The sequence below is a fragment of the Cavia porcellus genome, unplaced genomic scaffold (assembly GCF_034190915.1).
Source record: "Cavia porcellus strain 051 isolate PalLab524CR breed Dunkin Hartley unplaced genomic scaffold, mCavPor4.1 scaffold_31, whole genome shotgun sequence".
Classification (NCBI taxonomy): domain Eukaryota; kingdom Metazoa; phylum Chordata; class Mammalia; order Rodentia; family Caviidae; genus Cavia; species Cavia porcellus.
In genome coordinates, this window is record NW_026947514.1 from 7642944 (window position 1) to 7655633 (window position 12690).

The 12690-nt window shown below is 55.6% G+C and overlaps 1 long non-coding RNA gene across 1 annotated transcript; it reads left to right on the forward strand.

The window, feature by feature from the left end:
• Window positions 1-1507: 1507 nt before the first annotated feature.
• LOC134474132 (uncharacterized) lies at window positions 1508-10760 on the forward strand. The gene is made up of 4 exons (XR_010044760.1): window positions 1508-1907; window positions 2174-2243; window positions 3193-9410; window positions 9994-10760. It is a non-coding gene; the product is annotated as an uncharacterized LOC134474132 (long non-coding RNA).
• Window positions 10761-12690: the final 1930 nt, after the last annotated feature.

Below are 12690 nucleotides of genomic sequence, written 5' to 3' on the forward strand. Positions count from 1 at the left end.
TTGGTACTTACTGGCTGGCAGAAGGACGCAGCAAGCAGAGAGCTATCATTGCCGGGGTTAAGAACAGCAGCCAGGCAGTCATTCTGCAAAGCAGACTTGTAAAAGGGGACCTCTGTCATCTGTGGCTCCTGAACCCCTTTGTTATTGGACCATGTGGATTTGGGCAGCCCCTCCTGCTGGGGGGGTCCCCTCCTGTGGGCCTGGAAGCCCCCGATCCCCATGCAGCCACCCTGCTTCCCCATGCGAACGCTGATGTCAGACCTGCTTGGCTGGGACAGCTATCAGCAATTCCTCTGTCCCGGCCTCGTGCCCTGCCTGCGAGGTCAGCAAGGTTAAACGGTGATCACACAAAGCCAGAGTTTTGAGCAGTCCGCTTAATGCAGGTGTGTGAGGAGCCATTTGTTTGCCTGTGAAAATGGCCCAGTATTTACTTATCTAGGGGTGGGCCACATCCGTGGTGGACTACGGAAGGATGGCAAGAGAGGGTGGGGTGCAGCTCCAGTTCCGGAGCTCCCCTGCTGGCCTAGCAGCAAACCATTCTGATGCAGCTGTGGGCCGCAGGCTGGGACCCAAGCCCCCATTGCAGGGCTCACGATGACACCTGCAGGACAGTCGTCCCTAGAGGGGAGGGAGGGGCCACCCAGTCTCTGCTTGCCGCGTGTGTGTGTGGGGGGGGGGGGGAGCCAGGCTCATCACTGGTACCCAAGGATGGGGAGAGGAGACCCAGTTCTCAGCCTGCCATAGGAGCCCCAGCAGCAATGAAGAACCCCCTTGCTGCAGAGTCGGGGACCTGGTTTCCAGCCCCCACCTTCCCAAGCCTCCCAAAGCCTGTGGTTGCCCCTGCTCAGCCACCAAGCTGGGAGAGTCACAGCCTGGGACAGCTGGCCAGCAGGGAAGAGGCAGGGAAGCAACAGGGACTGGAGGGCCAGCTGCCACACAGCAGCATCCAAACAGCGATCTCCTGAGTCCTGTTCTGTGGCAATTTTTCACCGCCTGTCTGCTCCTTGCTACCATGCATCAAGGTGAGGCCACGAAGCCCGACGCCCTTACATTACATGCTGGAGACTAAAGATGAAGGGATGTTCCTGGGCAATGTCACCCCTAGAGATGGGACCTAAGTCAGCTGAGCCCCTGCTCACAGAGCAGGGCTTAGGATGGCTGTTGGTCCCTCAGCTCATATCCTGGTCACCCACCCTTCCTGACAAGCCCATCCTAGAGAACTGCATGCATAGCTTCTCTATAGATCGTCTCAATGTGCCCCTCCATGGACCCACAGGCTTGTACACACACATGTGCACACGAGCTCACAAGCTGGAACATCTAAGCTGAGAGAATCCAATCAAGGCTGGGCTTCCACGGCCCCGGCTCCATCTCTTCCTGTACACACGCTTGCAAAAGTCTCAGAGCCAGGACAGGGGAAGATGGGAATGAAAATGAACCGATTCAAAGATTTCTTTATAACTTTTCTCAATATTCTGCTGATTGCTAGCTCAGTAGCAGATGTGATATGCTTAATGATGCATAGACAAGAAGCAGCCCCTAATCCCTAAATGAACTCCTTATCTCTAAATATATACAGGGGAAGCTATATAAACTCAATTCAGCCCCCTGCTCTTCCAGCTCGTGGGAGAGAGGAATAGAGGAGAGAGCCGGTGCCTAGGAGACCCGGCAGGGGCAGGGGGAGGGCAGGGAGAAAGTGGGCAAGTTGCAGGGACAGCTGGACACAGCACCCCTCGCCCCAGGGACATGTAGCCCACCTGCATCTGCATTTCCAACAGGAGATCTGAGGGCTTCTGTGGCAGCAGTGATACTAGCAATGGTGACCCTCACTCCTGGACCCTCTCTCTGTTTAGTAGTTTGCATTAAGGGACCTCGGTGGTCGGCTAAAACTGGCTTTTCTTCCTCAGGTCAGTCTCTGTGAAATACACTGATGGCCACACTCAGCAAGCTTTTAAACTTGGGAGTCCTTAGAAGGGCAATAAAAGCCCATTAACCCTGGGCTTTCTCCCCTCAGCATCTGCTGTGTGCAGGCACTGGGTCAAGGCCCAGGGAGGCCCAAGGTCCGTCCAGTGGGGAGAGATGTGAGCTGCCAGTGCAGGGAGGTGCCCAAGGCAGATGCACTGGGTGGGGGGTGAGGGGATCCTGGCTCATCCTCTGTACCTGCTGCACCCAGGGGTACCCGAGAGTGCAGAGTAGAGGCTCAGGGATTGGAGAACTTGAGGAGCTGGCTGAGGAGCTGGAAGGTAAGTCTGGGGGAAGGGAGGGAAGAAGGCCTGGGATGGCGGGGCTCAACTCTTCCTGCAGGAGGGAAGGGGCCTCAGTTTCCTCTACTAGTTTTTGCTGCCATGCTGAGTAGGTGGGCAGGAGAGTCGGCTTGGAGTACAAGGGGCTGGGGATTTAGCTCAGCAGCATAAGCGCCTGCCTTGGAAGCAGGCAGTCGTGAGTTCGATCCCCGGTACCAATAAAAAGACAAAAAAAAAAAAAAAAAAAAAAAAAAAAGATTGGAGTACAAGAGATGCCAAGAGGCCAGTCCCGGGCCTGGACAGATCCCATCTCCGAAGCACTGTTTACCCCAGCTGGTCGGCTCGCCTTGAAAGGAATACAAAGGAGCACAGAGAGATGCTGTGGAAAGGAGGAAGATCAGCATCTGCCCACCTGAGCCAAAGAAGAGCTTATGCATATGCAATCCGGGCCCACTCTGAAGGTTTCCCATTAGCTGCGTACAGAAGCCATGGCCGGGTTGGGGGAACCTATATTTCACCTTACGTTGCACACAGCTGGGCTCCGACTGGCACCAATGCTAACATGCAAACGAGGCCCTATCTGTATTCATCAGGACTCTGGGAAGCCAGGAGGGGCAGGGACCCTTCCCTTCCAGAGCCAGCTGACAAAGACAAGTAGGTGGGGTATCCGGGAGGTGTCCTGCCTGCAGGAAGGGGTTGGGGTGGACAGAGGGCACTGCAGGGAAAGGGACCCCATGTCCTTGTCACATCACAGTGGGAGGAGGGTGTCATCAAGAGCAGACTCAAAACCCAAAGGGGCCTGGAGCCAGAAGTCCTTTCAAGAAGCCCAGCCTAATGGCTTTATGAAGCAGAGATGAAAATATGGGGAGAGCCACACCCCAGTTGTAGGGTTTTGTTGATATTGCTGTTGATATGTAAATACAGTTGTGTTCAATTTTTGCTCATACAGGTAAAGAGGGATCCAGGAAGCTCCCTGGTCAGCCGTGTCCAGGCCACATGCACCAGGCTGTGCGCCATGTGGAGAATGGACACAAATAAAGAGATTGGAGGCAGGGTCCCTGTCTTCAGGAGCCACACACAACAACTGAGCAGCAGACACCACAAAGCAGCATGCAGACAGAAGCCAAAGGGTGAAACGTGCCAGGTGTCTGAGGGGAAGTCCCTGGATCGAACACGCCACACGCCGGCTGCCGGGGGAGTCTGATGAGATCGGTTTCCTCTCAGAGGCATGGTGGAAATGCCAGCGCTGGGTGTGGGAGCCGGGGTCGCACCCAGCTCTTCTCCAACCCGCACGTTCTGTTTCAGCTCTGCTCTGAGCCCACTTGTGGCTCCCCTCGCACATCTCCTTCTTTATTTCTTGCTGGGAAAAATGTGGCAGCGAAACTCTCACCAGGCTGTAAAGAGGGGTCTGATTTCTCAGGAAGGACGCTTGTTCCCGTGGGCCTGGCTGTGCAGCTCTTACACAGAAGGAAGTGGCAAGTGACTGCCTAGGATGCGGTCCTGGGTTCCTCCCCCAGAGCCCCACGCAGAGAAGACAGAAAGCCCTCTCCCTCAGCCCCACCCAAATTAGCAGGTGGATCAGCAAAGCGGCTGTCCCTCTACAAGCCAGAACTCCCGTATCAGAGCTGGATGCTTACTCTAAAATACAGATAATAAAGCCTATTTGTTTCTTTGAGGTGCACACAGAGTGGCTAAGTGACATTTAGCATCTCACTGATCGCACTGATCGGGTGTAGGTGAAAACAGGCCCATAGGATCGGTCACAGCAAGCTGTCAAAACAGATACGCAAACAGTGCCGACCGCACATGATAGAAAAGAGCCACAGAGCCCTTGGCTGTGCACCTAAAGAAGGCAGGTGCGACCTCACCTACAGCTATGGGGTGCTTCTTCCCGGAGCCCCAAAGGCTCTCCTCTTACTGCTCAGGGCTGCGTTCCAGATGGATGGACTCCCTGCAAGGCAGACTCCTGGATAAATACGCACCATCCCCCGCTGCCACCCCCGTCTTCCCCGCACCCTCTCGGACACCAACTCTGCTTGGGCTCTCAAGGAAGGACAGAGAGTTAGAGCTGAATGTTAATCTGGCATTGCTCTCCCTCAGATGCACTTAGCAACCAGTGAAAGAAAGAGGAGTCAGGGTAGTGAGACCATGTTCATTCTTTATGGAAATGAAGTACAGGCCAGCATTGTTTCTGGAAATCCCATAAACTACAGCTTAATTTCCTTGACCAGCTCTAGGTGATGCAAGGTTTCGGCCACATTCACAAACTTGCCTACCCTCTGCCTTCTGATTCACAAAGCTAGCCATGGTCAGCAGACAGATCAGAGGACTTCTGGTAAACAGGTATAGACCCTCCTCTAAGGACGGGGTTTTGACAGGGACCCCTGAGCTCTACAAGGATGTTCTAGCTACCAACTGTGGCCCTGGACTCCCGGTGACAGTTTAGCCAGAAAATAGCAATAAAAAGTGTCACTTCTCAGTAAGAGGGGTCAGCTCACTGGCAGCACCTGCCTCAAGGGCCCCCTTGGTATGCAAGCTCTGAGCCCCAAGAACCCTCTCTTCAGGGTCTGTTTGTTAGGAAGGGTCAGCAGGCCAGAATTCTAGCTCCACTGCTTTCTGTGTCTCCTCCAGTCCCAGGTGATGACCCTGGTTCTCCAGGGCTGCTGGGAGACCTGAGAGCTTTGCAGAGAGGGCCCAAGTGTGCCTGTCTCTGTTCTACCGTCCATAACCATTCCCATCCTAACGATCGGCTCCATCATACAGAAGACTGAGAACCTGCAAAGCAAGCTGCATGGAAGATGGGAACCACCCCCATTTCAAAGGCAGGATGCAGCCAGATAACCCACAGAAGTCTTCAGCCATAGCCAGGGACTTCGGGAGAGACTCAGGGCAGAACTCCTTCCATCCTTCACTCACCGGCAGCATCTGCCACAGAACAGGCGCCGCCACTACAGCCAGGCTGGACGCAGCCCCAGCCTTCCGAGAGCTGCTCCACACAGGCAGAGCACAAGATGGCAAACGCTTCAAGCTTAGCCACAGGGCACAGGGCACTGGGGTAGGAGAGGGACAGAGCCCAGCCCGAGGGAGCATCCGGCAGCTCTGAGCAGAGGATCTGTGAAGGGGAACCTGCAGGCGGAGAGCCAGCCAGGCGCAATGGGCAGCAGTGAGGAGCTGGGGCTGAAGCTCCTAAGCACACGCTATGCCTGTGCTGGGCACTGGTTCAGGGGGTGCCCAGTGCAACAGCAAGCCTGCCGCTAGTGGTCCCCCATGCCTGATTCCAGTGCGGAAGCCAAAGTAGGGCATGAGTAAAGGGGCACAAAACATGCCAGCCTGCGGGGTAGCCAGCTCTCCCTGGACGCCAGGCTAGGCTGCACCAGGAAATCATCACGACCCTCGGGGGACCCCGATTCTCAGGCACAGGCTACAGCCCCCCCCCACCTTGCCGCTTAGTGGCTTGGGCTCACAACAAGGCTGCAGTGAGGTGATCCAGGAGACTGGGAGGAGCCCCGTGCCCCTACTCTGCCTGTTCCCAGAGGTTCAGGGGCCAGGGGCTGTACAAGTCCAGCCCACACCCTCTTTCTAGAGAAAGTTCCCAAAGATGTGGCCTCATTTCTCCTCTTTCTGCTCTGTCCTGCTTGGCCCCCCTGCTCCTGACCTAGACCAAGAAGCTCTCCATAGCTCACTGCTGTTTCCTCCTCACAGCCCACAGCATCGAAGGCTGCAATTAGGACTTGCAGACTGTTGGGAGCCGCGGCCGACACCGGTCGCCTTACTTGGCGGACGTAGGGCCTGTGGGTGGGAGCGGAGCCTGAGCTAGATTGCCCCTCCCATTGAGTGAGCCAAGTTGGCGCCTGCTTCCTGCCCCCTGATTGCGCTGGCAACGTAAACAACCCGCTCTGTAAGATAGTCTGCCTAGCAACAACTGATGTTAGCCAATCAGCCCGCATCGGGCGCTTTGAACTGATTGGCCACTGTTGCCCTATAAAAGTGAATGCCTCTCCCGCCACGAGGGGAAGCACAGAGAGAGATAGAGAAAGTCCACCGGCGAGAAAGGGCTGGTGGCAGAGAGGAGGCCTCGCGGGGCCCACGCGGAGATAAATAAAGGCAAGATTGCACACCGCCAGACTTTGTCGTGTGTCTTTCCTGCCGGCCGGGAGCGACCTCGACATCTGGTGGCCCCCGTACGGGGAATAAAAGACTCAGCGACGTGCCTCTTCGGCCGGGAGGTGCGATTGCTGTCGCCTGCGGTACGACGGAGGACCTGGCCCAATAACAACGGAAGGCATCGAGCACCTCTTCTCTTCACCCTGATCAGCTGCGTGAGATACAGCGGTTCCCGGGACAGGTGAGTACTGGGTCACCTGGGTTGGGTGGACGCACCTAACAGATTTTGAGCGCCACACGAGTGGACGCTGGGTTTTTTTTTTCTTTTCTTTTCCCTTTGCATCTGTTTTGCTTTCGCTTCGCTAATACAGCCCGACAGGCTTTTGATAGAGCTTGATCGGAATGCTCAGAGGAGCCCGGAGCCACTGCCGATTGTGGGTCTCCGGAGGACCCTCAGGGCTCTAATTCTGATTCTGATTCGGAAGGTTCAGAAGAGGAGGTTGTCTTCGCTAAACAGGACCCTCCTGCACAGCTTAAAGAGGAATTTAGGGCTCGGGAAGATAAAAAGGGGAACCAAACACCACCCTGCCCGAGCTACTCCGCCTTACGGGAAGAGCTTAAGCCCTTCCGCCCTTTGGCAAGTTCTCGACCCATGGTCGCCCCCTTCAGGGCTCCAGGCCCTACTGCACCGCCGTGGCCGGAAGAGGAGTTGCTCCCTGGGCTGCCACCACAACCTATGGCACCGCCCTGGTTAGAGGGAGAGCTACTTCCTGGGTTGCCTTCTGCGCCCCCATCTGGGGAGGGAGGAGGACGTTCCTTCTACCAGAGGGTATGGTCGCGGCTTCCCTTTGAGTGTTCCGGTCTCCATGCATTCCCGGTACAAGTAGGAGGCAGGGGAGGAGGAGGATATTATGAGCCCTTAGAAATTAAACAACTTAAAACTATCAAGGACGCAGTTTCAGCTTATGGGCCCAATGCGCCATTTACCATGGCGCTTTTAGAGGCATTGGCAGGTCTGCTTTTAACTCCTGGAGATTGGACCCAGCTGGCACGCGCCTGCCTCTCCCCTGGACAATATTTAGATTGGAAGTCCTGGAATGAGGAATTCTGTGTAGAGCAGGCGGCAGCCAACAGGGAAAATAACCAGAGAGAGTGGAACAGGGATATGCTATTAGGGCGAGGAGCCTTTGAGGAAGATCAAACTCAATACCCTCGCCAGGTTTATGAACAAATTAGCCGCTGTGGCCTCCAGGCCTGGAGACGGCTGGCTGGAAAGGGAGAACATACGGGTCACCTTACAAAAATTATACAAGGGCAGGGAGAGCCATTTTCAGACTTTGTGGCCCGCATGCTTGAGGCCGCTAACAGGATTTTTCCAGATGCTGAGGCGGCTCACCCTCTCATAAAACAATTGATTTTTGAACAGTGCACTAAGGAGTGCCGTGATGTCCTAAGAACTAACAAAAATAGGTCCTTAAGAGTGGACACGCCTGTGCCGTGAATTGGGTGGCCACGGCCTAACGCCCAAAGGAAGAATATCATTGGCACTCTTTACCATAAATTTTTTAAACCTTAATCATAATAATCATTCCCCTGCCATGGAGCACAATAACCCGTCCCCGACCGACAAAGGGCTGGTGAGATGGAAAGATGTCCTTACAGGACAATGGATGGGCCCGGATCCAGTGATTAGCTGGACCCGAGGTGCGGTTTGTGTCTTCCCACAGGAACCAGGCTGCGAACCGCTGTGGGTCCCGGAAAGATTGACGTGAGCAGTAAACTCCCCACCAGTTCCTGATAAAGCACAGGAGGATAAGCCCGCGGACACAAGTCAACTCGACCCTTCTGGGACCGACGCTCAGCGCTCGAGACCATCTACAAACTAAAATGTCTGGTTTGGAGCTTTTTCTATTCTGTGGGTTCCTATTAATCACCCCTGTGATATGCTCAGATTCCACAGAACCACCACAATATCTTTGGGGTCCTTGGCACCACCCGCCCACATTGGCACCTTTTTCGGCGGCCTCGCCCGCCTCACCCAGGGTTTACACCATCAATCAAACAGTCCTTGATTATCCTAGTAGGGCTTGTGGTTATTAAATGCTTGTTAGATCGCCTCATACAAACTCAGCAGCAGGTTAAGATCACAGCTATGGCAGCCATGCAAATGGCAGCAGGTGGCCCAGCAGGCCGCCGCATATCTCCTTCACATTGCAGAACATCAGCTATAAGAGCTGAGTGGGCAAGCCAATGACGGGTAAGATGGGAAAAGCCCTCCCGGTCAACCTAAGACAGGCTCCACTCAGATATACATGGCCTATAAGGCCAGGGGTCCCTTCTGGAGTCAAATTATTGGCATTGAGATGCGAGACCAAGGGTACTGCAGTGCCATCCGCCCCAAAGGTTGGGGGGAAGGCAGGAATGAATGTCTATATGCATCCAGGTTTGGTTCGCATATGCCTGGCCCTGCGAAAAAATGAACCACTCACCTTGAGCATGGTCCTGGCGCAAGGATATGCACAAAACAGGGTGATGCACAGCAGGGTATAGACCTCTACATTCTCTCATGCCTCGGCCTACAAGGTAGGCCCACTCCTAGGTGTCTAACAGCAACAAGGTCATAGACACCTTGGAGGGACCCACAGACCATCCTATTTTAATAAATAAAAAAGGGGGAGATGTGGGAAGCCGCCTATGAATGGCGCCCATTTCCTGCTTCCGGGTTCTTCCTGGCCTGAACAAGCCCGCCAAATTGTCAGGTCTGCCCAGTTACCCGTGACGCTAGCCTATCAGCTTGTTAGGCGCGCTTCTCTGTGATTGGATACTGCTTCCCCTTATAAGAGGTTGTTCCTGCCCCCAACGGGCGGAAGAGGAACCAATGTTGAGGGTGGCGGACCTTGTTAGGTCCGGTTCGCTGTACGCAATAAAGTTTGAGAGCTGATCCTGCTCGAGTTTGGTCTCCTGTCTCCCGCGGCTCCGGTCATTTGGTGGCCCGCACGGGGACTGATCAACCCCGAGACACGGCGGTGGTGTGCAACGCTCCAGCGTGGTGCTGCCGGACAGGTGAGTTGGGGATAAGCCTGGGCTCTGGGTGGCGCGCACCTACAGGGCTTTTAGACTCCCCTCAGGCTCACGCGTAGGTGACGGGTTCTTTAAGTCACACGCGGTGAGTAACAGCCCTTAGAGGTTAAAAATGGGTAATTTACCGAGCGCAGAGGCGCGGCCCTTGGTAAAGGCCCTTAGGAAGCTTTTAAAAGCTAGAGACCTCAGGGTAGGTCAAAAAACACTGGAACTATTCATAACAGAGGTAGATAGGGTGGCTCCCTGGTTTTTACCCACGGGGCATTTAAACCTGCCGTCATGGGAGAAGTTAGGCGGGGACCTCGCCTCGGCGGAATTGGGAGGGGATATTTCGCCGGCTATTCGCCCCCTGTGGGAAATGATACATGCGTGCCTTGACTCCTATGCCGAGTTGCGCCGCGAATTGTGTGCGTGCGCCGCCCGAAAAAAGCAGAGAGAGGAAAAAGGGCCCCCGAGCGCTCTCTGGCGGGGAGGAGATAAAGAGCCATCCGCTCCGCCCTGGAGCTCTTCTCCAGAAGCGGCTCCCCGCCGAGAGGCTGCTACAGGGAACCCTCCCTTCTCTCAGCCGGCACAGGAAGTGACGCCCCGTTCCACTCTGTCGCGACCGCCGTCCTATGACGTTGCGCCGTGGGGCGGACGGTATTTTCATGGGCGGCTACTCTGCCGAGCAGGCTGAGAAAAACGCCGGTTGAGGAAACGGGGGCTGGGGATTTAGCTCAGCGGCATAAGCGCCTGCCTTGTAAGCAGGCAATCGCGAGTTCGATCCCTGGTACCGATAAAAAAAAAAAAAACGAAAAAGACCAAAAATAAAAAAAAATAAAAAATAAAAAATAAAAAGGGGGAGTAAGCCAAGGCCTGCCTCCAAAGGCGCGGTTATCTATGGCATGACAATGGATGGGCCCGGATCCGGTGGTTAGCTGGAACCGAGGCGCGGTTTGTGTTTTTCCGCAGGAACCGAGACGAAAACCACTGTGGGTCCCAGAGAGGTTGACGCGACAAGTCCCTCGACTAAAGATCAGGCCTGTTCCACCAGAGGCCAACCGCAGACCCAACAACAAGATGAGCCCTAAAAGAACTGTAGGACAATCCCTTTTTGGGGGCCTGGAACGGCTTGCTCCCCTATGTGCTACCCTTGTTAGGCCCTCTATGCTCCTTGTTCTTGCTCCTGCTTATAGGACCATGCTTGCTCCGATGGGTCACATCATTTATTAATGGGCGCCTTGCGGCAGCCCGGCGTCAAGTACGCCTGGTTGCCCATGCGGCCCTGGCAGCAGCCCGTGATGGGCACAATGACCCCCAGGCCTACGCATGGCTCGCTCGACTGGCCTACGACCGGGTCTAGGTGTGGCGGGTCTTCTGCATTCCTTCCCTATTGACACCACACAGCAGGGTGGGTGAGTCAATGACGGGTAAGAGCGTGCCTCCCCAGCACGACTCGACCTAAGCCAGGCCCTACCCCATACTGCACGAAAGCCGCTGGATTACTAGAATCTGCCCAGATCTAGATGCCTCTCCGAGGGGATCACACGGAGGGGCATGAGTGCATGCCTATGTGCATCCAGGTTCCGTCCAGTTCACTCCTGGCCCTGGAAAAAGGACGAGGGTCTCAAGGCCTTGGCGGACCCGGGGGCGGCCGACCAGGGTCCAAGCCAAGGGCCTACGGTGGGCCTCAACACAGGGCATAAGCCTCTGCACTCAATCCAGGGCGGGCTGCGATGCATACATTCATTCAAAGTAAATAAATTAGGGGGAGATGTTGGGAGCCGCGGCCGACACCGGTCGCCTTACTTGGCGGACGTAGGGCCTGTGGGTGGGAGCGGAGCCTGAGCTAGATTGCCCCTCCCATTGAGTGAGCCAAGTTGGCGCCTGCTTCCTGCCCCCTGATTGCGCTGGCAACGTAAACAACCCGCTCTGTAAGATAGTCTGCCTAGCAACAACTGATGTTAGCCAATCAGCCCGCATCGGGCGCTTTGAACTGATTGGCCACTGTTGCCCTATAAAAGTGAATGCCTCTCCCGCCACGAGGGGAAGCACAGAGAGAGATAGAGAAAGTCCACCGGCGAGAAAGGGCTGGTGGCAGAGAGGAGGCCTTGCGGGGCCCACGCGGAGATAAATAAAGGCAAGATTGCACACCGCCAGACTTTGTCGTGTGTCTTTCCTGCCGGCCGGGAGCGACCTCGACAGCAGACAGACAGGCAGCGTAAGAGACGGTGCTTCCCCCACAGTGCTCCAGCATCTTCCGCTCAGGTGACAAGTTGCCAAGCACCTGCCCGGGGTGCTCTCTGGTCAACTGCTAGCATCTATCTCCCAGCTGGTCCTCGGGCCTCTGAGAGGGATTGGCCCGGGTGTCTATGCAGTGGGCAGTGGGGGCTCAAGGGCCATTGGTCAGAACCAGGAGAGTAAAGCTAGGCCAGAGCTCAGTTAGGGGCTGGGCAGTGGCACTGAGGCTAAACGGGGTAGCTGCGTTCATCAGTGAAAATTTGGAAAGTTCTTTTAGGCTTAAAGACTCAAATATCAAGCTGGGTTCCCAGCACGATGGGCATCAGCATTTCTGGGGAGGATGACAGGGATGTGGCCTCCACGAGTGTCACAGTGAAAGAGCGCACAGACCCAGGCACCACTGGCTCGACCGACATCCAATTCCCTCTGCCTCAACAGCCCAGGGCACTCATGTGTCAGGAAGCAGGGTCCACAGCAGCCCACGGCACTGGCAGGGTTGTAGTCAAGAAGCCCAGTTAAGGACTGGGGTAAGCGGGCCAGGAGAAAGGGCAGTACAGCATCCATCCTCAGGAGTTGAGGCCCTTGAAGGCTCTTGCTTACTGGCTGGGTGGCCTTCTACCTGGAGATGCTGTGATCTGGAGATCTACCCCTGAGAGGCTCGGGGAGGGGCAGTGTATGGAGAGCCTGGTACAAGCCTGGTGTCACCTGCCTCACAGGGCACGAGATTCCAGGAGGCTGAGGATGGGAGAAAGCCAGAGTGCCCTGAACTATGAGGTGACAGAGCGAGAAGGGCCTGAGGCTGGATCCCAAACAAAGGGGAAGAGAGCCACCACATGGAATTCCTGCAGGACAGGACCGAGTCCTCCTGAGCTGCTCTGACCCCCAAGACCCTTCCCAGCCACACCACGCCGCCTCTCTCTGGTTGACCAAAGCACACTCGCCTTACTGCTGCTTTGTTCCAGCTCAGCCTTGTGTTCCCACCTGTGCCTCTTCCCAGCGGCACAGGAAAGCAGCAAGCTCCTTCCACCCACTTAAGGAAACT